The sequence below is a fragment of the Scyliorhinus canicula genome, chromosome 12 (assembly GCF_902713615.1).
Source record: "Scyliorhinus canicula chromosome 12, sScyCan1.1, whole genome shotgun sequence".
In the NCBI taxonomy this organism is placed as follows: domain Eukaryota; kingdom Metazoa; phylum Chordata; class Chondrichthyes; order Carcharhiniformes; family Scyliorhinidae; genus Scyliorhinus; species Scyliorhinus canicula.
Genome location: NC_052157.1, coordinates 37629491 through 37652273, shown reverse-complemented (window position 1 = coordinate 37652273; position 22783 = coordinate 37629491).

Here is a 22783-nt window from a genome sequence, read left to right as displayed (position 1 = left end):
TCTATGCTCAATTCAAGCAGGAAAAAAACAATCCGCTGTCGAGTGCCCCAGCAGCCCATAACTCACCCATACCCACCATCACAACTCCGAAGTCAGATCAGCCTTTCTGAAAGTGAACCCTTGGAAGGCGATGGGCCCAGACGGGATCCCTGGTCGTGCACTCAGAGCCTGTGCGGACCAGCTGGCAGATGCGTTGCGGACATCTTTAACCTGCCCCTACTCCACTCCGAGTCCCCACCTGCTTCAAGAAGCCCACCATCATATCGGTAGCAAAGAAGAACCAGTCAACGTGCCTCAATGACTACTGTCCGGTGGCCCTGACTTCAGTCATAATGAAGTACTTTGAGAGGTTAGGTATGAAGCGCATCACCTCCATACTCCCAAAATGCCTTGATCCACTGCAATTTGCATACTGCCGTAACCGGTCCACAGCAGACACCATTTCCCTGGCCTTACCGTCATCCCTAGAGCACCTCAACAACAAGGACTCCTACATCAGACTCCTATTTATTGACCACAGCTCTGCCCTCAACACCATAATCTCAGCCAAGCTCATATCAAAACTCCAAAATCTAGGACTTGGCTCCTCACTCTGCAACTGGATCCTTGACTTTCTGACCTACAGACCACAATCAGTAAGAATGAACAACAACACCTCCTCCACAATAGTCCTCAACACCGGGGCCCCGCAAGGCTGCGTACTTAGCTCCCTTCTCTACTCCCTGTATACACATGACTGCATGGCAAAATTTGGTTCTAACTCCATCTACAAGTTTGCTGACAATACGACCACAGTAGGCCAGATCTCAAATAACGACGAGTCAGAATACAGGAGGGAGATAGAGAACCTAGTGGAGCGGTGCAGCGACAACAATCTTTCCCTCAATGCCAGAAAAACTAAAGAGCTGGTCATTGACTTTAGGAAGCAAAGTATTGTCCACACCCCTGTCGGCATCAAAGAGGCTGAGGTGGAGATGGTTAGCAGTTTCAAATTCCCAGGAGTACACATCTCCAAAAATCTGTCCTGGTTCACCCACGTCGACGGTACCAACAAGAAAGCACAACAGCACCTATACTTCCTCAGGAAACTAAGGAAATTTGGCATGTCCACATTATCTCTTACCAACTTTTGCAGATGCACCACCGAACGCATCCTAACTGGCTGCATCACAGCCTGATATGGCAACTGCTCGGCCCAGGACTGCAAGAAACCTCAGAGTTGTGAACACAGCCCAGTCCATCACACGAACCTGCCTCCCATCCATTGACTCTGTCTACACCTCCCCCACCTGGGGAAAGCGGGCACCATAATCAAAGACCCCTCCCACCCGGCTTACTCACTCTTCCAACTTCTTCCATCGGGCAGGAGATACAGAAGTCTGAGAACACTCACAAACAGACTCAAAAACAGCTTCTTCCCGCTGTTACCAGACTCCTAAACGACCCTCTTATGGACTTACCTCATTAACACGACACTCCTGTATGCTTCATCTGATGCCGGTGCTTATGTAGTTACATTGTGTAACTTGTGTTGCCCTTTTATGTATTTTCTTTTATTTCCTTTTCTTTTCATGTGCTCAATGATCTGTTGAGTTGCTCGCAGAAAAATACTTTTCACTGTGCCTCAGTACACGTGATATTAAACAAACCCAATCCAATTCACCTACTTGCACATCTTTGTGGGTTGTGGGGGTGAGACACACACACGTAGATATGGAAAGTGTGCAAACTCCACATGGACAGTGACTCGGGGCCGAGATCGAACCCAGGATCTCAGAGCCGTGGGGCAGCAATGCTAACCATTGCGCACCATGACACCCCTCAGCATTTAGATTGATACGAAAATTGTATATATTAGAAGGGACCACTTAACACATAATGTACAAAATAGTCTTCGAGCAAAACACAACATGGAGACTTTTTTCAAGTTTACAGACGTGAGCATATTCCTGCGCCTGTGGCTGGGTATCAATCTGTCTACATCCTGGCAAACATTTATTCCTCAGCCAACATTGCTGAAACAGATTATCTGGTCATTGGCATGTTGGTGTTTGTGGGAGAGTTAGCGATGCACAGATAAGCTGGCATGCTCCCTTTATTACAACAGTGAGTAGACTAGTGGGGAGGTACAGTGGCACAGTGGTTAGCGCTGCTGCCTCATAGCACCAAGGACCCGGGTTCAATTCCGGTCTTGGGAAACTGTGTAGCGTTTGCACGTTCTCCCTGTGTTTGGGTGGGTTTCCTCCAGATTCTCCGGTTTCCTCACACAGTTCAAAGATGTGCAGGTTAGGTGGATTGGCCATTAGACTTCAAAAGGTTAGGTGGGTAACGGGATTAGGGTGGCCCTAGGTAGGATGCTCTTTCGGGGGCCAATTGGCCTCCTTCTGCACTCTATGAATGTGTGAAGGAAAATGAGAGTAGGTGACTGATGAAGCAATGGGTGATACTGGTCCAGGTAAGTGTGCCATGTGCCCATCGAGGAAACCTCCATATGTTGGTATCCACTCTTTGTACCTACCACCTCGCCCATCCCGCCCCACCACACACACACACACACCCCAAACTGACACCACACCCTTAGGATTATCGATCCCTCCCCCACCAAAATCCTACAACTCACCCGCCAGTCCAGTATCTGTGTTCCTTCGCCGCGGGACTGATTGTAGTCTCAGCAGTGGTCACAAGTGAGTTCATCATAAGCTCATGAGAAATAGGACCAGGATTTGGCTCTGCTAGAATTACTCAGCTGCTGGCCAATCAGATTTCCCAGCAGTTCTCAAGGGTGGGACTTTCTTCCGCACACCCAGCTTGTTAGAGCAGCCCCCAGCATATCATCACATCAGGGCAACCTTTTTTAAGTTGGTGAGCAACACGCCTTCCTATAAATTTCACCCTCTTGTTACTTCCTCATATGCTCTAATAAGTTAGTCAAACACAAATTCCTTTTCACCAAACCATTTTGACTCTGTCCTGTTGTATTATGGCTTTCTAAATGTCCTGCTATTTCCTCCTTAATAATGGATTCCAGCGTTTTCCGTATGAGAGATATTAGGCTAACTGACGTATAGGGCGTGACCTACCGGCCTTGTTACAGCTGACTTGGTGATGCAAAGAGGCAGCTGAATCTCATGAGAGGCCTCTGCGAGATTCACAATGCCTGAGACCTCTGGGTGGGATCCAGATATACATAGTAAAAAGAGGTCTGGACCGGGCAAAGTTTCGTACTGGTCCACACAAACATGGACCCGGCCTGATGGCCCCTGGGTGTGTCCCCCCAGGACATTGGAGACCCTTGCATGGTCTGGGACAGGGCAGGGTGGCCCCTTGACTTTCCCTCTGGAACCCAGGAACCTTGGCACTGCCAGGATAGCACCTTGGCAATGCCACCCTGGCGCTGCCAATCCGCTCAGATGGCACTGCCAGGCTCACAGGGACACTGCAAGGGTGCCAGGGTAGCAGTGCCAAGCTTCCTGGTGCCAAGATGGGACCTGAAAGGTGGGTCCAAAAAGGGGGGGGGTCAGAGGCCTGCAAAGTGGGGATATCCTCACTTGGGAGGGGTGTGGGGTAATGCCTCAGGGAGTGACATTGCCAGTGGGTGGAGGGTGCAGGGGATCTTCAAGTTCACTTAGAGATCAGGGCACCATATCAAAATGGTGGCCCGAATACTGAGGAGTTGGTCTCGCCAGACAGTTCAGCACCCCTTGTTGAAAAATTTCGAAGTGTAGGTTAGCCCAAGGCCCAAAAGAATGATGAAGTGGATAGCGGTTTGGATATCAGCCGAAACACCGGCAAGAAAAACCCTGCCAAACCTACCCAAAAAGACACTTAGGGCGCAATCTTCCAGTCTCGTTACACTCGTGCTCAAGGTCGGGAAATAGCAGGAGAGGCCAAAAACGGAACGGCACCAACAGTTTGCGATGCAACTGGCCTGTTCCCATAGGCAAAATTGGAATCTCGCTGTAGCGTGGCAAGAAACCAATTGTCACCACTTAAGCCCCATTTTCATACAATTAAATGGAGCCATCCCTTATCCAACAGCCTCCCGTCATTCAGCAGCCTCCTCAGCAAGTGGTCACGCTGGCTCCGATTAGTACTCCTTTTGAAAAATGTGAACCTGACAGAAGGGCTTCTGTGGTGCTCCGAGGAGGTAATTAGCCATCTTTGCTCACAGGCAAAGAGCCCGGGGGCATGGGCAGGGCCGGCTCAAGGCACCGGCAACTCGGGCAGTCGCCCGGGGCGCCATGTGCGACGGGGCGCCAGAGACTCGGGTCCCGCGCATGCGCAGTTGGGCCGGTGCCAACCAGCGCATGCGCGGTGGCCGCCCTCCCCAGGGCTGCCCCCCCGGTCCGCCCCCTCGCTCGGTCCGCTCCCCCTCTCGGTCCGCTCCCCCCGCCCCCCCTCGGTCCGCCCCCCCCTCGGGTCCGCCCCCCCCGCCCTCGGGTCCGCCCCCCCGCCCCCCTTGGGTCCGCCCCCACCGCGGGTCCGCCCCCCCCTCGGGTCCGCCCCCACCGCGGGTCCACCTCCCCCTCGGGTCCGCCCCCACCGCGGGTCCGCCCCCCCTCGGGTCCGCCCCCCCCTCGGGTCCGCCCCCCCTCGGGTCCGCCCCCCGCCCCCCCCTCGGGTCCGCCCCTCCTCGGCCCCCCCCCCCCTCCTCGGCCCCGGCCCCGCTCCCCCCCAAAGGGCGCCGAAGTTCAGCTTGCCCGGGACGCCAGCAACCCTAGGGCCGGCGCTGGGCATGGGCTTGCTGCCCCAGTGATCAGCGGGGGTTGGGGAAGCTCTGCTGGGGGTGGGGTGACCCTCTGTCGGGGTGGGCTGCTATGGGAGGGTGAGGGTGAGGCGCTGGGGTGGCAACTGGGGGGGGGGAGGTAGCTTATGGCATCACCATGCCAACCCCTGGATCCCAACCCCATTCCGCGGGCGACCCTTGTCCCTGCCCGTCTGCCCACTGATCACCCATAACCCCCACTGACTGTTCCACTGAAGACTCTGACTGCGTGGCTGAAGGCTATCACTAATCGGGAATTGACAATCATGGGTAATTTAGCACTTGACACATGCCAAGTGGATTCTCGTGGGTGGGTGGGCCATGTAGCATGTGGGAGTCATCCCAATCCCTAGCATCCCAATCATACTTTGATGCCTGGACACTGTGCCTGAACTCTGCAGGAAGTAACACCACACAAGCAGCAGCCAACATCCAAACACCCAGGGGATGGGATACAGCTCCGGGGACACGTCCATGGCTAGTGACTGGGTGAGCAGGTGGGTGGGGAGGCAAGGGGGCGGGAGGGGGGGGGGGGGGGCGGGTGCGCAGTGGATTGTCTGGAGAGATGGACAAAAGGTCCGGGGGGTCAGCCTGCATTGAGGAAGAAAGTGACAGAAGCATCATAATGGTTGTGCAAAAAGTTGTTTAATATGCTGTACAATACCCCTCCAACCCTCCAGCCACCAACCCCACCCCCACCCGCCCTCTACCTACCGCCCGACATCCCACCCCCTACCCCTACCCCTACCCCGGTGCCCTCAGTGATCGTCAACATGCTTGGCCCTCCTTGCTCTACCACTACGTCTTGGTGTTTCCCCAGGATGGACATGTGAGGTGGAGGCAGCCAGCTGCTTATCTTGTCCCGTGGCACTTGATGCCACTGGCGGGCGTCCTCTGGTGGCTCTGTGGCACGGCTCACTTGTCGATGGCACACACACAGCTGTGCCGCCCTGTCATGTGTGCTAACTCCGAGATGCAGCCTCATCAGAGGGCTGGAACTCGGGAGAACTGGTGGCCGCCCCATGGGACAGGTCCGGGCTGGCATTCAGTGTCCCCTCTTCCCGGCCAGGGCCTATAGGGCCCTGGGGTTCAGCTTGGGACAGAGGGGCAGCTGGATCAAGCCTTGGCTGCCCCTGCATCATCTGACTCTGCGAGCCCTGATGGCTCTCCATGGTCTGCCCCATCATGTCGACCTCCTCGGTGATGCTCCTCAGTGATTAGCCATGCTCTCTGTAGCGGCTCGGCAGTGTCTCCCCAACATCGCTCACCCCCTCCCAGTCCGTCAACACCTCTCCCCCCCCATAAACTCTGCTCACCTCCTCCTGCACCCTCAAAATCTCTTATCACTCCAAACTCTGCTCAGCCACTCCTGAATGATCAACATTTCTCACCCACCAACACTGCCCACCCCAGTGAATGTTTGTGGAAGGGGTAAAAATGCACAATGTTCAGTACCATTTACAGGTCTTCAAATACTGAAACAGTCCCTGTGCAAGCATTGCTTTGTACTGGATGACGTAAATCTTCTGGAGTGTTGTTGGAGCTGCACACAGGCAAGGGGAGAGTATTCCATTACATCCCTGACTTGTCCCTTGTAGATAGTGGACAGAATTTGGGGAGTCAGGAAGTGAGTTACTCGGCAGCATGGTAGTACAGTGGTTTACATTGTTGCTTCACAGCACCAGGGCCCCAAGTTCGATTCCCGGCTTGGGTCACTTTCTGTGTGCACAGTCTCCCCGTGTCTGCATGGGTTTCCTCCGGGTGCTCCAGTTTCCTCCCACAAGTCCCGAAAGACGGGCTGTTAGGTAACTTAGACATTCTGAATTCTCCCTCGGTATACCCGAACAGGTGCCGGAATGTGGCCTCTAGGGGCTTTTCACAGTAACCTCATTGCAGTGTTAATGTAAGCCTACTTGTGACAATAAAGATTATTATTAATATTACTCACTGCAGAATCCCTAACCTTTGACCTGCTCTTGTATTTATATGGCTAGTCCAGTTCAGATTTTGGCCAATGGTAGCCTCCAGGCTGTTGATAGTGGGGGATTCCGAAATGGTAATGCCATTGAGCATTAAGGGACGATGGTTAAATCCTCTCTTGTTGGAGATGGCCTTGCACTGATGTGACGCAAATGTTACTTGCCACTTAACAACTCAAGCCTGGATATCGTCCAGGTCTTGCACATGGACTGTTTCAGTGTCCGAAGAGTTGTGAATGATACTAAACATTGTGCAATCGTCAGCAAACACCCGCACTTCTGACCTTAAGATGTAAGGAAGGTCACTGATGAAGCCGTTGAAGATGGCTGGGCGTAAGGGCAATGTCAGGAGTGAACAATGTCGGTGTGGTAAGCAGTATCCAGGGTGTGAGCAATGTCGGTATGATGAGCAGGGATGGGGTGGGTGGGTGAACAATATCAGGGTGGTGAACAGTGTTGGGGGGTGGGGGGGGGGTGAACAATATCGGTGTGGTGAGTAGTGTCGGTGGGTGGGGAGGGGGGGGGAACAATGTCAGTGTGGTGAGCCATGTCGGGGGGTGAGCAGTGTTGGGGGGTGAGCGGTTTTCGGATGAGTAGTGTCGGGGGGTGAGTAGTGTCGGGGCGGGGGGGGTGGGGGTGGTGAGCAGCTTCAGGGTGTGTGGGCAATGTCAGGAGATGAGCAGTGTCATTGCATGGGTGTTGATGGGAGTTAATCTAGAATTAAAAATATACGAGAGATACATTTAACAATTTTGAACGTTCACTGAACCCAAGCAGACCTCAAAGGGTGTGTCTTCAGATCTTGACTTAAAATGGGCCATGGTATCGCTGGTTTGCATCTTACCACCAGGTCTCCCAACTTGTCCCATTGATTTATTTACAGTACAGCCAGAACAAAGATGGGCTGCTACCTTGCGAATGTGTGCCCCAATGGGCACAACCCTCCACCCCTTCTCAAATTAGACACCGCCTTTCAGCTCGACAGCTGCCAACACTGTCATAGCTTCTCAGGTTTTTGCCATGTTTCCACCTTCCCCGATATAATGACACCTTCAAGTGGTGACGAATCCTTTGCTTCTGGTGCCTTTCCCGCCCCCTGTTTTATGGGGGACAAGTCTGGGATTGGAGAGAAGGTGGCAGTCTAACCGTCCACGTTGTTTTGCATTCTCTCTGCTTCAAATGCACCAGCAGGGGTCTACTAAATCCATCCCTGTGTATTACTATGGTTTCATAAGATTTCAATCAATCAGAAACCTCCGGACAGACGAGAATGTGCACTCTTAAATTTTTTGTCTCACTGCAAAGATTCTTGAAAATGTTGCACTTCATTAACTGCAAGTTCAACCAGGTTTTCTTTTTTTTTAATGTATTTTATTAAAAACAAGTAACAAAACAGGTTACAGCAAATAAACACCCCGGGAAACAAACTTCCCAGCAATCATCAATACAGTCTGTACAGATTCCCCCCCCCACCCCTACATAGTGCCCCACTCCCCAATTGATTTCCCCTCTCAACTCCGCTTCCCATTTCTCCTTGATCGTCACCACCCGCTCGCCTCCCTGCTCCCCCAGCCACTTGTATATATCCCCAATTCTTCCCTCTCCTTCCACATCCGGAAGTAGCAGTCGCTTCAGCAGAGTGTATCCCGGCAACATTGGGAACCCCCTCCAGACCTTTCGTGCAAATTCGCTAACCTGCAGATACCTGAACTCACTACCCCTCAGCAGCTCCATCCTCTCATTTAACTCCTCCAGACTGGCAAACCCTTGCTCCAAATACAGATCCCTCACCTTGACCAGCCCCACTTCCCTCCACCTCCTGTATACACTATCCACCGCCCCCCCCGCCCCTCCCCAGCTCAAACCCATGATTCTCACACAGCGGCGTTAACACCTACATCCCTTCCACCCTAAAATGCCTCCTCAGCTGATTCCATATATTCACCATGGACTGCACCACTGGGAACCATTGGCAATGCTGCCATCACCATAGCCCTCAAACTAGACTCCTTACAAGATTTCTCCTCCATCCTAACCCATCCTACCCCTTCTCCTTCCCACCACCACTGCACCTTGTCCACGTTCGCCGCCCAATAATAAAGCAGGTTTGGCAACACCAAACCCCTCCTGTTGCTTCTGCCTCTGTGGCAGGGTCCTACCCACCCTCGACACCTTCCCCGCCCATACACAGTCCAAAATGATTGTGTCCACTTTCCGAAAAATGCCCTTTGGTACAAAGATTGGGAGTGCCTGAAAAATAAACAAGAACCTCGGCAGAATATTCATTTTCACCACTTGGACTCTCCTTACCAACGTTAAGCGCAGTGTATCCCACCTCTTTAGATCCTCCCTGGCCTCCTCCATCAGCTTTGTTAAGTACCACTTATGGAGCCCCGTCCATTCCCTCGCTTCCTGAATCCCCAAATATCTAAACTTATCCCTCACTACCGTAAATGGCATCTCCCCTCCCCCAAAATTAGCCAACTGTCCCAGCTCAATCACCGGGAATACCTCGCTTTTCCCTACATTCAGTTTGTACCCCGAGAACCCTCCAAACCTCCCCGGCAGGCCCATAATCCTCCCATACTCTCCAACGGATCTGAAACATACAGCAAGAGATCATCGGCATAGAGCGACAGTCGATGCTCCCTCTGTCCCCTCATAATCCCCCGCTATTCCGCCAACCCCCGAAGAGCCGTTGCTAACTGCTGTATGGACAGAGCAAACAGTAACGGCGACAGCGGGCATCGTTAACTTGGTTTTTACTGATGGACCAACTTCATATTCTGTTAAACACACTCAATCACCAGGAAAAGACAATTTTATATTGATGGATTTTATATTTGTCAACTTTCTCCATTATGATAAAGAATTATTTAAAAAATAATATATTTTCAAAGTTGTTTAACTTTATTTTAGCTTCTACCAAAATCCAATTGTTATTATTTGTTTAATTATCCAAAATTGCAAATTAAGGCATTTAGCAGTTTTAACATCCTGGTTCGCTGTCTGTGAGGATGCATCAATGCGATTGGCTGCTTATCCTGTATCCTGACATCACTGTTGCTGGACACCTTGGAAATCCTCTTCATTTGGTGCTTGAATTAATTTGTCCTGTTGTTAAAGGGGGATTCCATTTCACAGATATCATTAGATCTTGGTGGGTAGCTTACTTCAAGGTCAGTGACGAGCACCGTTACTTCACCACTGACTGCAAATTCCAAGCTGCTGTATTTCTTTTCTATGTCTGAAACCAAAGATCCAAGTGTTCAGATTTATAGGACGACAATTTAATAATGATCTGTTTTCCCTTTCATCAGAAAGAATGTTGCACCTGCTTTTATTGCATTTGGACCCAATGTGAATACTGAATTGTTGGCTAACTGGAAGATGTGCACTCTTTCAGCTGGTAAAGGCATTCATATTCATTAGGTTTATACTCACGCAGAGCTTAGCATTATTTTTACAGCAGTGTTCAAGGTGGTTTATTGCGCTATCATTTATTTAGAGTAAGTTACAGAGCAAATATATTCACAATTTAAGTGCTGGATGAATTGGAGTCATTTAAATTGATTGATCTCTGGCTGCACTTACTCATTCCATTCTGATGCGTGTACCATCCTTTAGAATTTGTGCTACATCCTGTGGTACTCAGTGGTTTAGACCAATAGCACTTTGGAAAGTGGTTTTGTTTGTCGCATGTACCTCGGCAAGACAGCATGCTTACTTCATTCTGTGTGGGTTTTACTTACATTGCTTTTAGATGTTCCTTTCTGTGCACAGTTTGTTTGTGCATGCTGTTCATTGGTGTATGGTCACTTTCCTGATTTTTCTTTTGTCCTTTTTCCCACTTGGACCTTGAATATTCCTGCTTGGAATGTTTAATCTATGACTGGCATGTATTCCAGGATTATGTCTGATTCCGTTTTAGGCATTGAGCACTGCATTTCAGGATATTGTGCTCATAGTTTCATACTCTTCCCTGAGAGAGTAGATGATGGAAGGAGTGGAGTGCCGGGCCAGTAGTAAATGCTCTTTCCAAGGAATGATCAGCTTTATTGACAAGCCAAAATGGTGTTTAATCCATATGGCAGGAGGGCATGATGGACTCCCACAACCCATTTAATAAGGGCGTGGGCAAACACATCCACTGGGTGTGACTCTCTTGCTGGACCTTAATGAAAAAGTCAGAGTCGGTGCTGCGATATCCATCCTGTGGAGTGGGATTTTTCTAGAATCAGAGGCAGAATAGCTACCTATTAATCGAAAGGTTTTCTCTCACTTAGGAAAATTTGTACTATGATCCCTTTATCCACATCAGTGAATTCAGGTGTCCCTTTTGATTGTCAAAGCAGTGTAAAGTATAGGGTAGATTCTTCAGTTCATGTCTTCAGCACCTGGCATTACATGCTGTGATGGCACATCAGTAATTTGCCAAGCGATCAAGCTCCACATGGACAGAGTCCTGCAGGTTCCACATAGACAGAGAGCCCTGTGGACTCCACTGACCTCCACTGATCTTAATATCTGCTCCAATTATGTAAATCGCCAGTCAAGGTGTAAATTTTTAAAACCTATTCTCATGTGACTAACAAGTCTAAACTCTGCTGGTAAGAAAGAGGCAGCAGGGGCAAAAAAGGGTAAAGAAAAAAGTAAGATTTTGCAAATGACTCAAAACTTGAAAGTATTGTGAACTGCAAGAAGCCTAGTGACAGACGTCAAGAGCTCGTGGGCTGGTGAAATGGGCGGACATGTAACAAATTACATTTATTGTAGTGAAGTGTGAAGTGATACATTTTGGCAGGAAGAATGAGATTAGTCATTATAAAATAAAGGATACAATTTGAAAGAGGAGCAAAGGGATCTGGGGGTATATGTACCAATGTATGTGCACATGTTGAAGGTGGCAGGGCAGAGTGAGAAAGCGATTAATAAGGCCGATGAGATACTTGGCTTTAAAAATCAAGGCATAGTGTACAAAAACAGGGAAGTTATGGTGAACTTATATAAAACACTGGTTCAGCCTCATATTAAATCTTGTGTCCAATACTAGGCACCATATTTTTGGAAGGATTGTAGGCATTGGAGAGGTTGCAGAATAATTTTCCGATTATGGCTCTCAGGATAAGGAACTGCAGTGACATAGATAAATTTGAAAAACTGTGGCTGTTCTCTTTTGAGAAATGGGAAGAGGACATTTCATGGAGATGTACAAAGTCTTGAGGGTTACAGAAAGGGTGGATAGGGAGAAACTTTTAAAAATAAATTTACAGTGCCCAATTACTTTTTCCAATTAAGGGGCAATTTAAAGTGGCCACCACCTATCCTGCACATCTTTGGATTGTGGGGGTGAGGCCCACGCAGACACGGGGTGACTGTATAAACTCTACACGGACAGTCATCGAACCCGGGTCCTCAGCGTCGTGAGGCAGTAGTGCTAACCACTGCACCACGGTGTTACCCTCTGGATAGGGAGAAGCTTTGCCCTTTGGCAGAAAGGTTGAGAACCAAAGGATATTGTTTTGAGCTGATTGACCAAAAAGAACAGCAGTGATGACTTGAGGATTGTTTTTACACAATGAATGATTGGGGATCTGAAATACATTGCATGAGAGTATGGTGGAGGTAGATTCAATTGTGGCTTTCAAAGGGAAATTGGATCATTAGCTGAATAGAAAAACAATTGCAGGCACATGGGGAGGAGGCAGGAGAGTGGGAGTAAATTAATTGCTCTTCCAGAGAGTGGCAGAAACATGACGGACTGAATGGCCTACTTGTTTTGTTGCTACAATTATTTGCTCAGTCGATGATTTTATGAAAGTCGAGAAAGTATGAAAAATAATTCTGTGCAATACATTTGAAATCTTTAGAATGTTCAACTACTGCCTAATAATTACCATTTAATATTAGTGGTCAAATGCTTAGCGTGTTTGATTGACATGTCTTTGTCTGCTGTTTTAATGGAGGCCCTAATCCTTTCATTTTAAAGGTTCTTTTGTTTGCTTGCTTAATGCATTGTGGGCTGTGGACATGTGACAACATGCCATTTCATTCAGGTTTCTAAAACCTTTGATAAGGTGCCTGACAAGCAATTCTTTGAATAATGTTGACTTTTTAATATCATAAGGACTGTGCCATTTTGAGCTACATGGTTGCCTATTTGTGAAGTTGATGGTGTTGTGAGCTGGTCCATAAAGGAGAGCCACACGACAGAAATGATCAGGTTTAAAAATGTATAGAAACTGGATATCGTCTGGCGAACAAATGTTCCTTGTAACGTTTTTCGTTTTGTCTTTACATATATCCCTTCTGCAGCCTGCCTCTATATGAAATGAAATCCAGTGAAGGTTTCTGTGAAGTCCTGCAGTTTACCTACAAATTCCTTCCAAAAATGCTGTCTCTGTGTGGAAAGGACAATAATGTCTTAATGCCCCTGAGTCTGACTCCTTGAATCCAAGCTGGCGAAGTGAATGAAGGATTTGCTCCGGGTCAGATATCTCACCTACTGACCCAGGGGCTGAAGAGAATCATTGCACGTACATAGATATGCTATGGAACACCCAGCATACCATGGATTTCAACCTGCAGATGTAAGAAGTCAGCACACACCAATATATAATATATTCTATATTCGCACATTTTCCCAATGCCAGTGCCTCTGCAATTATAGAACAAAAAATCTCCATGCAAAATGGGACAATGATATACGAAACAAAAAAGAAAAATTATGTATATTTATCGGCTGGAACAGCTAAACAATATCAGAAAATTTCAGAAACACTGAGCAGGTTTGACTAAGAAAAGCCAAATTAAGAATCTGTCTGCAAATTAAGAAATCGTCGGAAGTGGGGTTCATGAAAAAGTGACTCCTGTGAATATAATGCAAATGTAAATCTATTCAATGCGAGAGTAACATGCACAATCAGACAGAATGAAATCTTATTTGTCATAGCATAAACACCACATTGATGCAAAATGCAATCACATCCAGAGATAGTAATTTAACTTTACCATTTTACAGAAAAATCCATCCTATGCACTACGTGTAACAGAATCATGAGCACAGTTCTAATGTTTACAGTTTGTTATACAAAACTCACAGAGGAAATGTTGCCCCAGTTAGTGTAATTGGATAGCTGGACCTCAAAAGCAGATGGCTAACTTCCTTCTGAGCTTACAATTACTTTTAAATACATGTTGATTCAGATCCGTATTAGTTCTTCAAGCTATTTCAATGAATGTTTATCACATTGGGCACAGCAAAGCTTTTAAGTAGTGGACTGGATAGGCAGTTCCTTAAAGATGATTTGCCTCCTCCACCATAACTTTACCATACATGCATTGAAATGTCCAAATATGGACCTAACCAGAAGTTTTACTCGCTTTCTGATGAAGTTATAGCAGTGGAGCAGGAGCAGCTCAAACTGTACCGATACTTGGAAAGGTTATTCCGATTTAAGCAAGATACATTTTCCCTTGATGCCCTGTAGTTTCCTGGCAAGGGCAGGGGTTTGTCGCCATTACTCCGAAAGGGACAGAATGACTGACCTGATTTAAATATAATAGGTTTTGTAGCTTCGGGAAGGAAACTTAAACAGATTTTTAGAAAATGCTAAACAATGCTCAACTCATTTAAACAAAACATAGGGATGAATTTTCAGAAAAGGACTTTCAGAAAGATTTTGTAGAAGTATCACTTAAGTGCTTAATGTGCACAGTTAAAGCTCGCGGGATTGGTGGCAATATGTTGGCGTGGATTGAGAATTGGTTTGCACATAGGAAGCTAAGAGTAGGAATAAATGGGTCTTTACAGAAATGGCAGGAAGTGACTGCCGGGGTCCCAAAGTCAGAGTGCTTTCCCAGCTATTCACAATGTACATCAATAATTTGGATCAAGGTGCCAAAGTTAATGGGATTTTCCCACTGCGTTGCGCCCAGCGCCAATCTCAGTGCACCAGGAACATCGCGGGAGAGGCCCAAAATGAATTTTGTGACTTCCGCTTGTGACCATGGCGTGATTGGTCACATAAAGGGCTGTTCCTGTTCAAAGTCACAGAAAAGGGCTCTTTTTACCCAGATCCGGGTGGAATTTTGATGAAAAGGTGTAGGTGAATGTTAGAGGAGTAGTTTACCCCTGGAATTGTATGTCTTCTGATCACCGGACCCGGCAGAAAACAGTGAGAGGTTTGGCTGGAAAGTTGAAACAGTCTTGTGCTTCACAAACAGTCTCTTCCAGCATGCAGGCCAGGGAGGGACAAGCTGTGAGGCCCCAGATACAGGAACTGATGACTTTTATCAAGGAGGAATTTTATAAACAGAGGAAAGAAATGCATGAGGATCATGCAAAGGCCATTGCAGAAACTGTGGCATCCTGACGATTACTTTGGAGTGGATGGAGAAGTGTTAGGAGGTGCAGGGATCACAGATTCGGGAGATTGAAGGAGTGATCTCGGACCACAGTGATCGTGTGGTGGCTCTGGAGGCAGAACTGAGGCTCCTAGGAGGCCTTTGTAAAAAGCTGAGGGCAAAGGTTGAGGAGCAGGAGAATACCTCGAGAAGACAGAACCTGCAAATAGTGCGCCTGCCTGAAGGAGTGGAAGGTGTGAGTGCTACGAGGTACGTCTCAAGGATGCTGGCAGGACTGGTGGCAGAAGGGGTGCTAGATAAGGCACCTGAAGTGCACCAAGCGCATAGGTCTCTGAGGCAAAATCCTAGAGCTGGGGAGCCACCACGGGCGGTGACCGTGAGACTCCATAAATTTGTGGAGAAAGAGAAAATTCTATGGTGGGCCATGGAGAAGCGTAGCTGTGACTGGGAGGGAAGTAACATCCAGATTTATCAGGACATCGGAGCCGAGTTGGCAAAACGGCGGGCAGGCTTCAACAAGGCCAAGGCAGTGTTGTACCGGAGGCAGATCAGGTTTGGGGTGCTCCACCCGGCGAAATTATGGGTGACGTAGGGAGGCCAAGAGTATTATTTAGAGACCCCAGAAGCGGCCGAAGACTTCATTAAGGAGCATAAACTGGGGGAGAACTGAGTGGGCAATGCTTGGGAACCGGGGTGCTGGCACTATGTAATGGTCAGGAGCATGTTTGAAGTTGGTGTAGGGATTGGGGGATTTTCGCCTTTTTTTGTTCGGGGGGGGGACTGGGGTTCTGTTCAATGTTGAGATTGTAAGGAGTTGTAGGGGTGAAAAGTTTATCTTCCTGTTTTATGGGACTGTTTGTGTTTAACATCTGCTTGTTTGCTTTTGGAGAAGGCTACCTGGAGTTTAGAAGAAGTCCTTGTTTAGGCGGGGGAGGGTAAGGCCAGCAGGAGGCCTTCTTCTTTGAGCTGAGGAGTGAGGGTGGGGGGAGAGAGAGGGAGAGGTCATTAGGATGTGCCTTTGGGCAGGGGCAACCGCGCTAGCAGGTTATGCTGGTGAAAGGAAGTGAGGTGGTGGGGAAGAAGGCCAAGAGAGGTGGCTTGGGGGAGGGGGGGAAAGGGGAAGTGAGGGGGGAGGAAGAAAGTGAAGGGGAAAAGCAGGGGGAGTTGGTTTCTACGATGTGGCAGGGGGTGAGATATTAAATGGTCAATGGCGAAGAAATGGACCATTTGGGATGGGCTAGGTACAGAGTGGAATTAATGGGGCAGGAGTTAAGTGGGGAAGATGACAGACGGTAGAGGGGATTGGAGGTGCAAGCCTCCGGTCAGGCTCGTAACGGGGAGGGAATGGGCCGGTTAAAAGGTCGCGGGTGTTCGTGCACCTCAGGAACTTGAAAGCGGGGGTTGTCTTTTTGCAGGAGATACACCTCCGTGTGAAGGATCAGGTTAGGTTAAGGAAGGGGTGGGTTGGGCAGGTTTTTCAATCTGGGTGTGATTTGAAATCAAGAGGTGTGGCGATTTTAATGAGCAAAAAAATGGGATTTGTGAGTGCGAAAGAGGTGAGGGATCCAGGTGGGAGATATGAGATTGTGAGTGGGGTATTGGACGGGGCACCGGTAGTATTAGTAAATGTGTACACCCCAAATTGGGATGATGTGGGTTTTAGGAGGGGGTTGCTAGAGGCAATCCCGGATTTGGCCACGTACCAGTTGATCATGGGAGGAGATTTTAACTGTGTCCTGGAGCCGAGGTTGGATAGATTGAGTCCCAGGTCGATGGGTAGGATACGAATGGCAAGGGAGCTGGGGGGGGGGTTTATGGAGAGGATGGGTAGGGTGGATCCATAGCGCTTTCAGAACCCAGGGGGAAGGGAGTATTGCTTCTTTTCACACATCTGTAAGGTGTATTCGAGGGGTGATTACTTTGTAGTGAGTCGGGAGATTTTGGTTTGGGTGGAGGGGGCAGAGTATGCAGGGATAGTTATCTCGGACCATGCACCCCACTGGCTGGATATTTGGTTCAGTACAGGACGAGAGCAGAAGCCGGGGTGGAGGTTTGACTCGGGGTTGTTGGCGGATGGAAGTTTTTGTGATAAGGTGCGGTTGGCGATTAGGAATTATGTAGAGTTCAATCAGAATGGGGAGGTGCCGGCGGGCATTTTTTGGGAAGCACTGAAGGCAGTGGTCTGGGGTGAAATTATCTCATTTACGGTTAATGCGAATAAGGAAACGAGGGCGGTACATGACCGTCTAGTGAGCGAGATAGTGGAGGTGGACAGGGAATATTCGAGGGTGCCCACCGTGAGCCACATGCTGGTGCACCAGCTGCGGAGGCAGTGTTGCTCTTTATGGTATGATGTTATATCCCAACAGCGTCGCCAATACTGTGGGTATTTCTATTTATCTTGGTGAACCACAAGCCTTCCCTTATATCAATCAAATGACCACACAACCAGTTAGTTAGTTCAAAAGATGGTTTATTTACATACACAAGGGTGACTTCGACATGCAAACACAATATCTACTACGAGTTAAACTACGGCTATCAGCTACAAGAACCTATACTTAACTTCAGGGCAACCGGCACTGTGCAAATGGATATGGCCTTGATCTGGATTTCACTTGGCTGGTCCGAAGAAATGTGTCTGTCTCTGCTGGGCTCATCCATAAGGTAGCGATCGTGTGTCTTGAACTTGGCTGGCTGTTCTTGCTACAGTTCGCTGGCACAGGCCGGATTCAAAGGAGGCTGGCACAGGCCAGATCCAAAAGAGACAGAATACATGGCTGTGTCCTCTTTTATCCCTCTAGGATTTTGCGCTCTTAAGGGCAGTCCTTAACCCTGGACCCAATAGTGCGACAGGGCTCTGATCACTGTCTTCGATTTCGGCCAATAAGGGGCGGATGCATTGGTAGCTGGGCGGGTCCTTAGCGATCATTGACATTGCCAGTTGGGCTCTCTGAGCAAGGGGATTGGCGCCAATCAGTCTGTGGCTGTATCGGTTTCTTGATTGCCGTCCTATTGTCCTGGGAAACGGACCATTAAGAATGCAAACGAGCGGGGTTTTCGATCAGGTCTAGCTACCTATGTTTCAGGTACACATAAGCTCTGTATCTGTCTGAGTCCTGGGTTGGCCATATTTCCCATGGTCCTTTGCAGGTGGCCATCCTAGATGGCTACATCCCATCCTCTTGATCCTGAACGCGAAGCGTGGTGGTTCACACTATTGATCCCTGTTCATCCTTGGTGGAGCGGTCACGCTTGGTCAAGGCAAGGTTCTACTCTACTCTATCCTATGGTTTGGGACATTTACCTGATATTTTGTTAATACATTTATAAATTAATTCATCTCTGGTGGTCCCTATAAAACATTTAATTTATCCGCACAGTTGATCTCTAGCTAACACTATCTAAGCTACTCTCATGCTGCTGGTGGATATCAAAGAACTTATGGACAGTACAAAATTTAAAACAGCAGCATCACATTTCTACTTAATCCTAATAAAGTTAAAGAGGTACATGGTTGATTCTTAGCAGCAATTAATACATGCGTTCAATTTTGTTGAATTCCAAAGGGGGATCGGACTGTATATATTGGGGAGCGGGAGGCTTTTGCTCGCCATTTACGGAGTCGAAGTGTCTGAATGACACTGCAGGTTATAGAAGGGCCTCTACTATGTATGAAAGGGGATTCCATTTGGCAATGTTTTTGCACCAAGTGGGGGTTTTGGTATCTGTATTTATGTGTGGTGTAGTATCCGGGCTGGGGGTGGCCTGTTGTGTGGTCGTGTTCGGGGCTGGTGTGGGGTTTGTAACAAACGTGTGTTGCGCGTGCAGTTGCAGAAGTCCAGCGATGATCACAACGTAGGTCATCAGTCCTCTCTTCATCTTGTCCTCTGTCTTCCGTTTTCCATATATTCCTGGCGGTGCAAGCATGATATCTGTTATTATCTTCAGTTAATATCTCATTTATTTGTCTTTCTCTCCTTAATCAAATTTCCCATTATGATCGCACCATGTGTGACTCCCTCATTTCTTTTTTGAAATAACGTTTTGAGAGACAAGAAATACCAATTTTTAAAGTACAGAGGTTCTCACAGTGTGTGGTCGATGCGGGGAGTGGCCGGACAATTTCTCTGACCAGTCTTTTCTTTACTTGCAACCAGTGGTGGTTGAGGCTCATCTTAACCAGCCGAATTTTAGGGCGGCCAGTTTTATTAAGTTTCTTCGTCCCAGGATCCAGAGGTAGTTCGCGTGTGGCAGCATATGTGGCAACCAAGTGTGTCAAACATGTAAATAGCAGGTGGGGAACAACCAGAGGGTCGCGGAAGGGATGAGTGGACAGACTGTGGCAAAGAGCATTCTTTAAACCACAGTAAAAGAGCAGAGAAGGGAAAACTAAGACCTGCCAAAGACAGTGAAAAGTGTAAAGAACCATTCCAGAGTACTCGAAGAGATGGGAACATGAGGTGCGTGTGGACCACGGCAGGGCAAGAATGGGTGGAATCCCCGGGTAGGGTGGTGATCAGTGCCGTTGCTCCACTACCCAAGCTTAACTGACTGGATGCGTTTGGGGTCCTCAGGCAGGGTGGGGATTAGTGCTGTTATTCCTTACCTGGGTGACCTAAACGAGCGGAAAAAATTTGCAACACTTGTGAGATCAAACAATTGTTCCTTTAACGGCCATTGGTCAGTAAATGGCATTGGAAGAGTAACTATGACTGTGTCAAGAAATTGGGTGTCAGGATGACATTAATTAAAGCCATGTAACAAGAAGAAAGAAAGAAGGAAAATAAAAAGGCAGGCAGGCTCCAAGTAGGACACCATAATTCTTATGCGGCATCTTTTTCTCATCATCTGGACACCTCAGGGTTCTGTATCAAAAAGCGTTGTGAAAGGATTACCATAACCAGAGTCAGAATCTGAATCATCACTATCTCCCAGTTGCCAGACTCGTGTCTGCCGTTTTTGTGCCATAGCCGCATGGGGCCGTTGTGGAATCCGAATCGTCACGTCTAACCAGTCTACAAGAGTTGTCGCAGTGCCAAAATGGGGTTCATTTGTCATGACGCGTAGGGGCGATGGCAGTGAAGGGAAAGTTCCTGTTGTCAGGTGGTGGCTGTGGAAGGGGGCCAAACGTATCTTGGTCATGGTACCAGGGGCTGGAGTGACTGGGGCCGGGGAGGTTGTACCAGTGGTCAGTGATCGGGGAGGCTGGCGCTGTCGTCGGAGATAAGCTTAAGGTAGAAGGTCATGCCTGTGAGCAGAGACAAGGTTGGGTCTGTGGGCATAGACATGCTGTCAGGGCTGGGGGAGGGTTGGACTAGGTTGTTGATGGGTGGTCCGGAATTGTCTGCTATTGCTGGGGAGGTGTGGTGGGAATGGCTACATTGGAATCCATAGACTTTGAGCTGGTTGATGTGGAACCAAACAGTTTTACCATTGGGGTAATTTATCTTGTACACAGAGGGGCTTACTTTGTCTGAAATGGTGTAGGGCCCTGCAAATTTGAGGGAGAGGAAAGAACTGGGATTGTAAAGGGAAACCATTACTTGCTGACTGACTGTGTACTCTACGGGGTGGACGGTTTTGTCAAAGCAGGCTTTTTTCTGCTTCCTTCTAGCACCTAGTCGGACAGCTGCAGCAAGCTGTGCTGCTTCAATATTGTCTGTAACTTGTTGGACCACTTTTTCATGGGTGAGGGCAATGACTGTGGGGCTTGCCAAATCAAGACCTAATAAATATTCAATTCCTTTCATGGGCCATCCGGTCATGAGACTGTGGGGGGTGAATCCTGTGGAACTAGATACTATGTTCTGAATAATCATAAGGACAAATGGGAGAACTGTGTCCCATGTGGTATTATTCTGTTGCACTAGTTTTCTAATGGTCGCTTTCAAAGTGCGTCTCATTCTCTCAACAATGACGCTGGATTGGGGGTGATACGCAATGTGAAATTTTTGTTTGATTCCAAGAATCGTTAGGACATTTTGCATGACTCTGCCGGTGAAATGGGAACCTTGGTCTGACTCAATGCTGTGGGGGAGACCTCAGCGTGTAAATGTCTGTTGGGTCAAAATCTTAGCTGTGGCCTTTGCAGTGTTTGTCCGTGAGGGAAATGCTTCAACCCATTTAGTAAAGGTGTCAATGACCACTAATACGTATTTGAAACCATTTCTGCAAGGGGGGAGGGGGCCAATGAAGTCGAGTTGCAAATTTGTCCAAGGGCCATTAACAGGTCGGGTGTGTCTCAATTGTCCCTTCTTGGAGTACCTTTCAAGATAGTTCTGTGCACAGATTAAACAATTCTCAACATAATGTGTTACATCAGGTTTTAAATCGGGCCCCATCACAAAGGTCTCAAATGGACAATGGTATTGTCTATCCCCTGATGTCCGTGTCCGCCATGAAACTGGTAAATTATCTGGTTTCTGTCCTGGATAGGGCCCACATAAATTCCATTTTTCAAAACTATACCGTCCTGTACCGTCAGTGGGTCCTTGCATTTGTCGTAGGGGGCTGGGAAGTTACTGTCTAAAACTTGTTTGAGAGTGTCGTCTGCCTTTTGGGCCTGGATAGATCCTCGATATTGGTCTGAGAAACCTGGACTGTGTGTATCGGTTCACTTTCGGGGGGGTTGCCAAAAGTGAGCGTGGTGTGATCCTGACTTAGCGAAGGCGTCTGCCTTTACATTACCAGGTGGGGAGGAACGATGATGGCTTCTCACTTTAATAATACCGTAGTTGCGGTCGTTAGCTATCCTAAGAATGTGCTTCAACAATGGGGCTGAGGGTACGGGGTTACCATCAACGGATACGAATCCTTGAGATTCCCATAGGGCAAGAATTCTGCCAAGCTATTGCACACATATAAACTATCCAAATATATGTCTGCGGGGGTTGGAAAGGAATCGGGTGCTGCACTACATATGTTATGTTTGCTTGTTCTGCTGCTTGTGATCCTAGGTGGCCGGGCAATTTTAAAGATACTTCTTCTAATGCGCGTCTCTGTGCGTCTTCTACATAAATTCCACAACCAGTTATTCTCGTTCCATTTTCTATCGTGGAGGAACCGTCTACATAAATCTTTAAGGCATTGTCTATGGTGTGTGGATTCTGCGTTTTACTGCCTGCTCGTGTGTGCAGTGACTTCGGAATAAAGGGTCCTGTGTGGTGTTGGGATGCTATGATCTGGTACTCATGTGGGGTCCCTGCATACTGAAGGTTATCTGCTAGAAATGTGTGGGTCCTTGTAACAACAGTGGCCAGCGAGCTTCTCTGATCTGGCTGACTGAACCGTCCTTTAACCGACCATCTAACAATAGCTGTGTTGGGGCGTGCTCGGTTAAAATCATTACTGGGTAAAGGCCTGTGATGTATGCAAAATACTGTACTGCCCAAAAGACTGCGAGCAAGTGCCGTTCGCAGGCTGTAAATCCTTGCTCTACGGGATCCAAACGTCATGAGGCATAGGCAACGGGTCCTAAGTGGTCATGTCTTTCCTGTAGGAGTACTGCTGATACGGTACAGTCAGTGGTCGCTACTTCTATGGCATAGGGAGGATGTGGTTCTGGAACTTGCAAAGTGGGGGCTGTGCCTAGGGCACGTTTTAATTCATCGATGGCGTCCGTGTGCTGAGGAAGACATTCCCATGGGGTGTTCTTTTTTAGGAGCTCTGA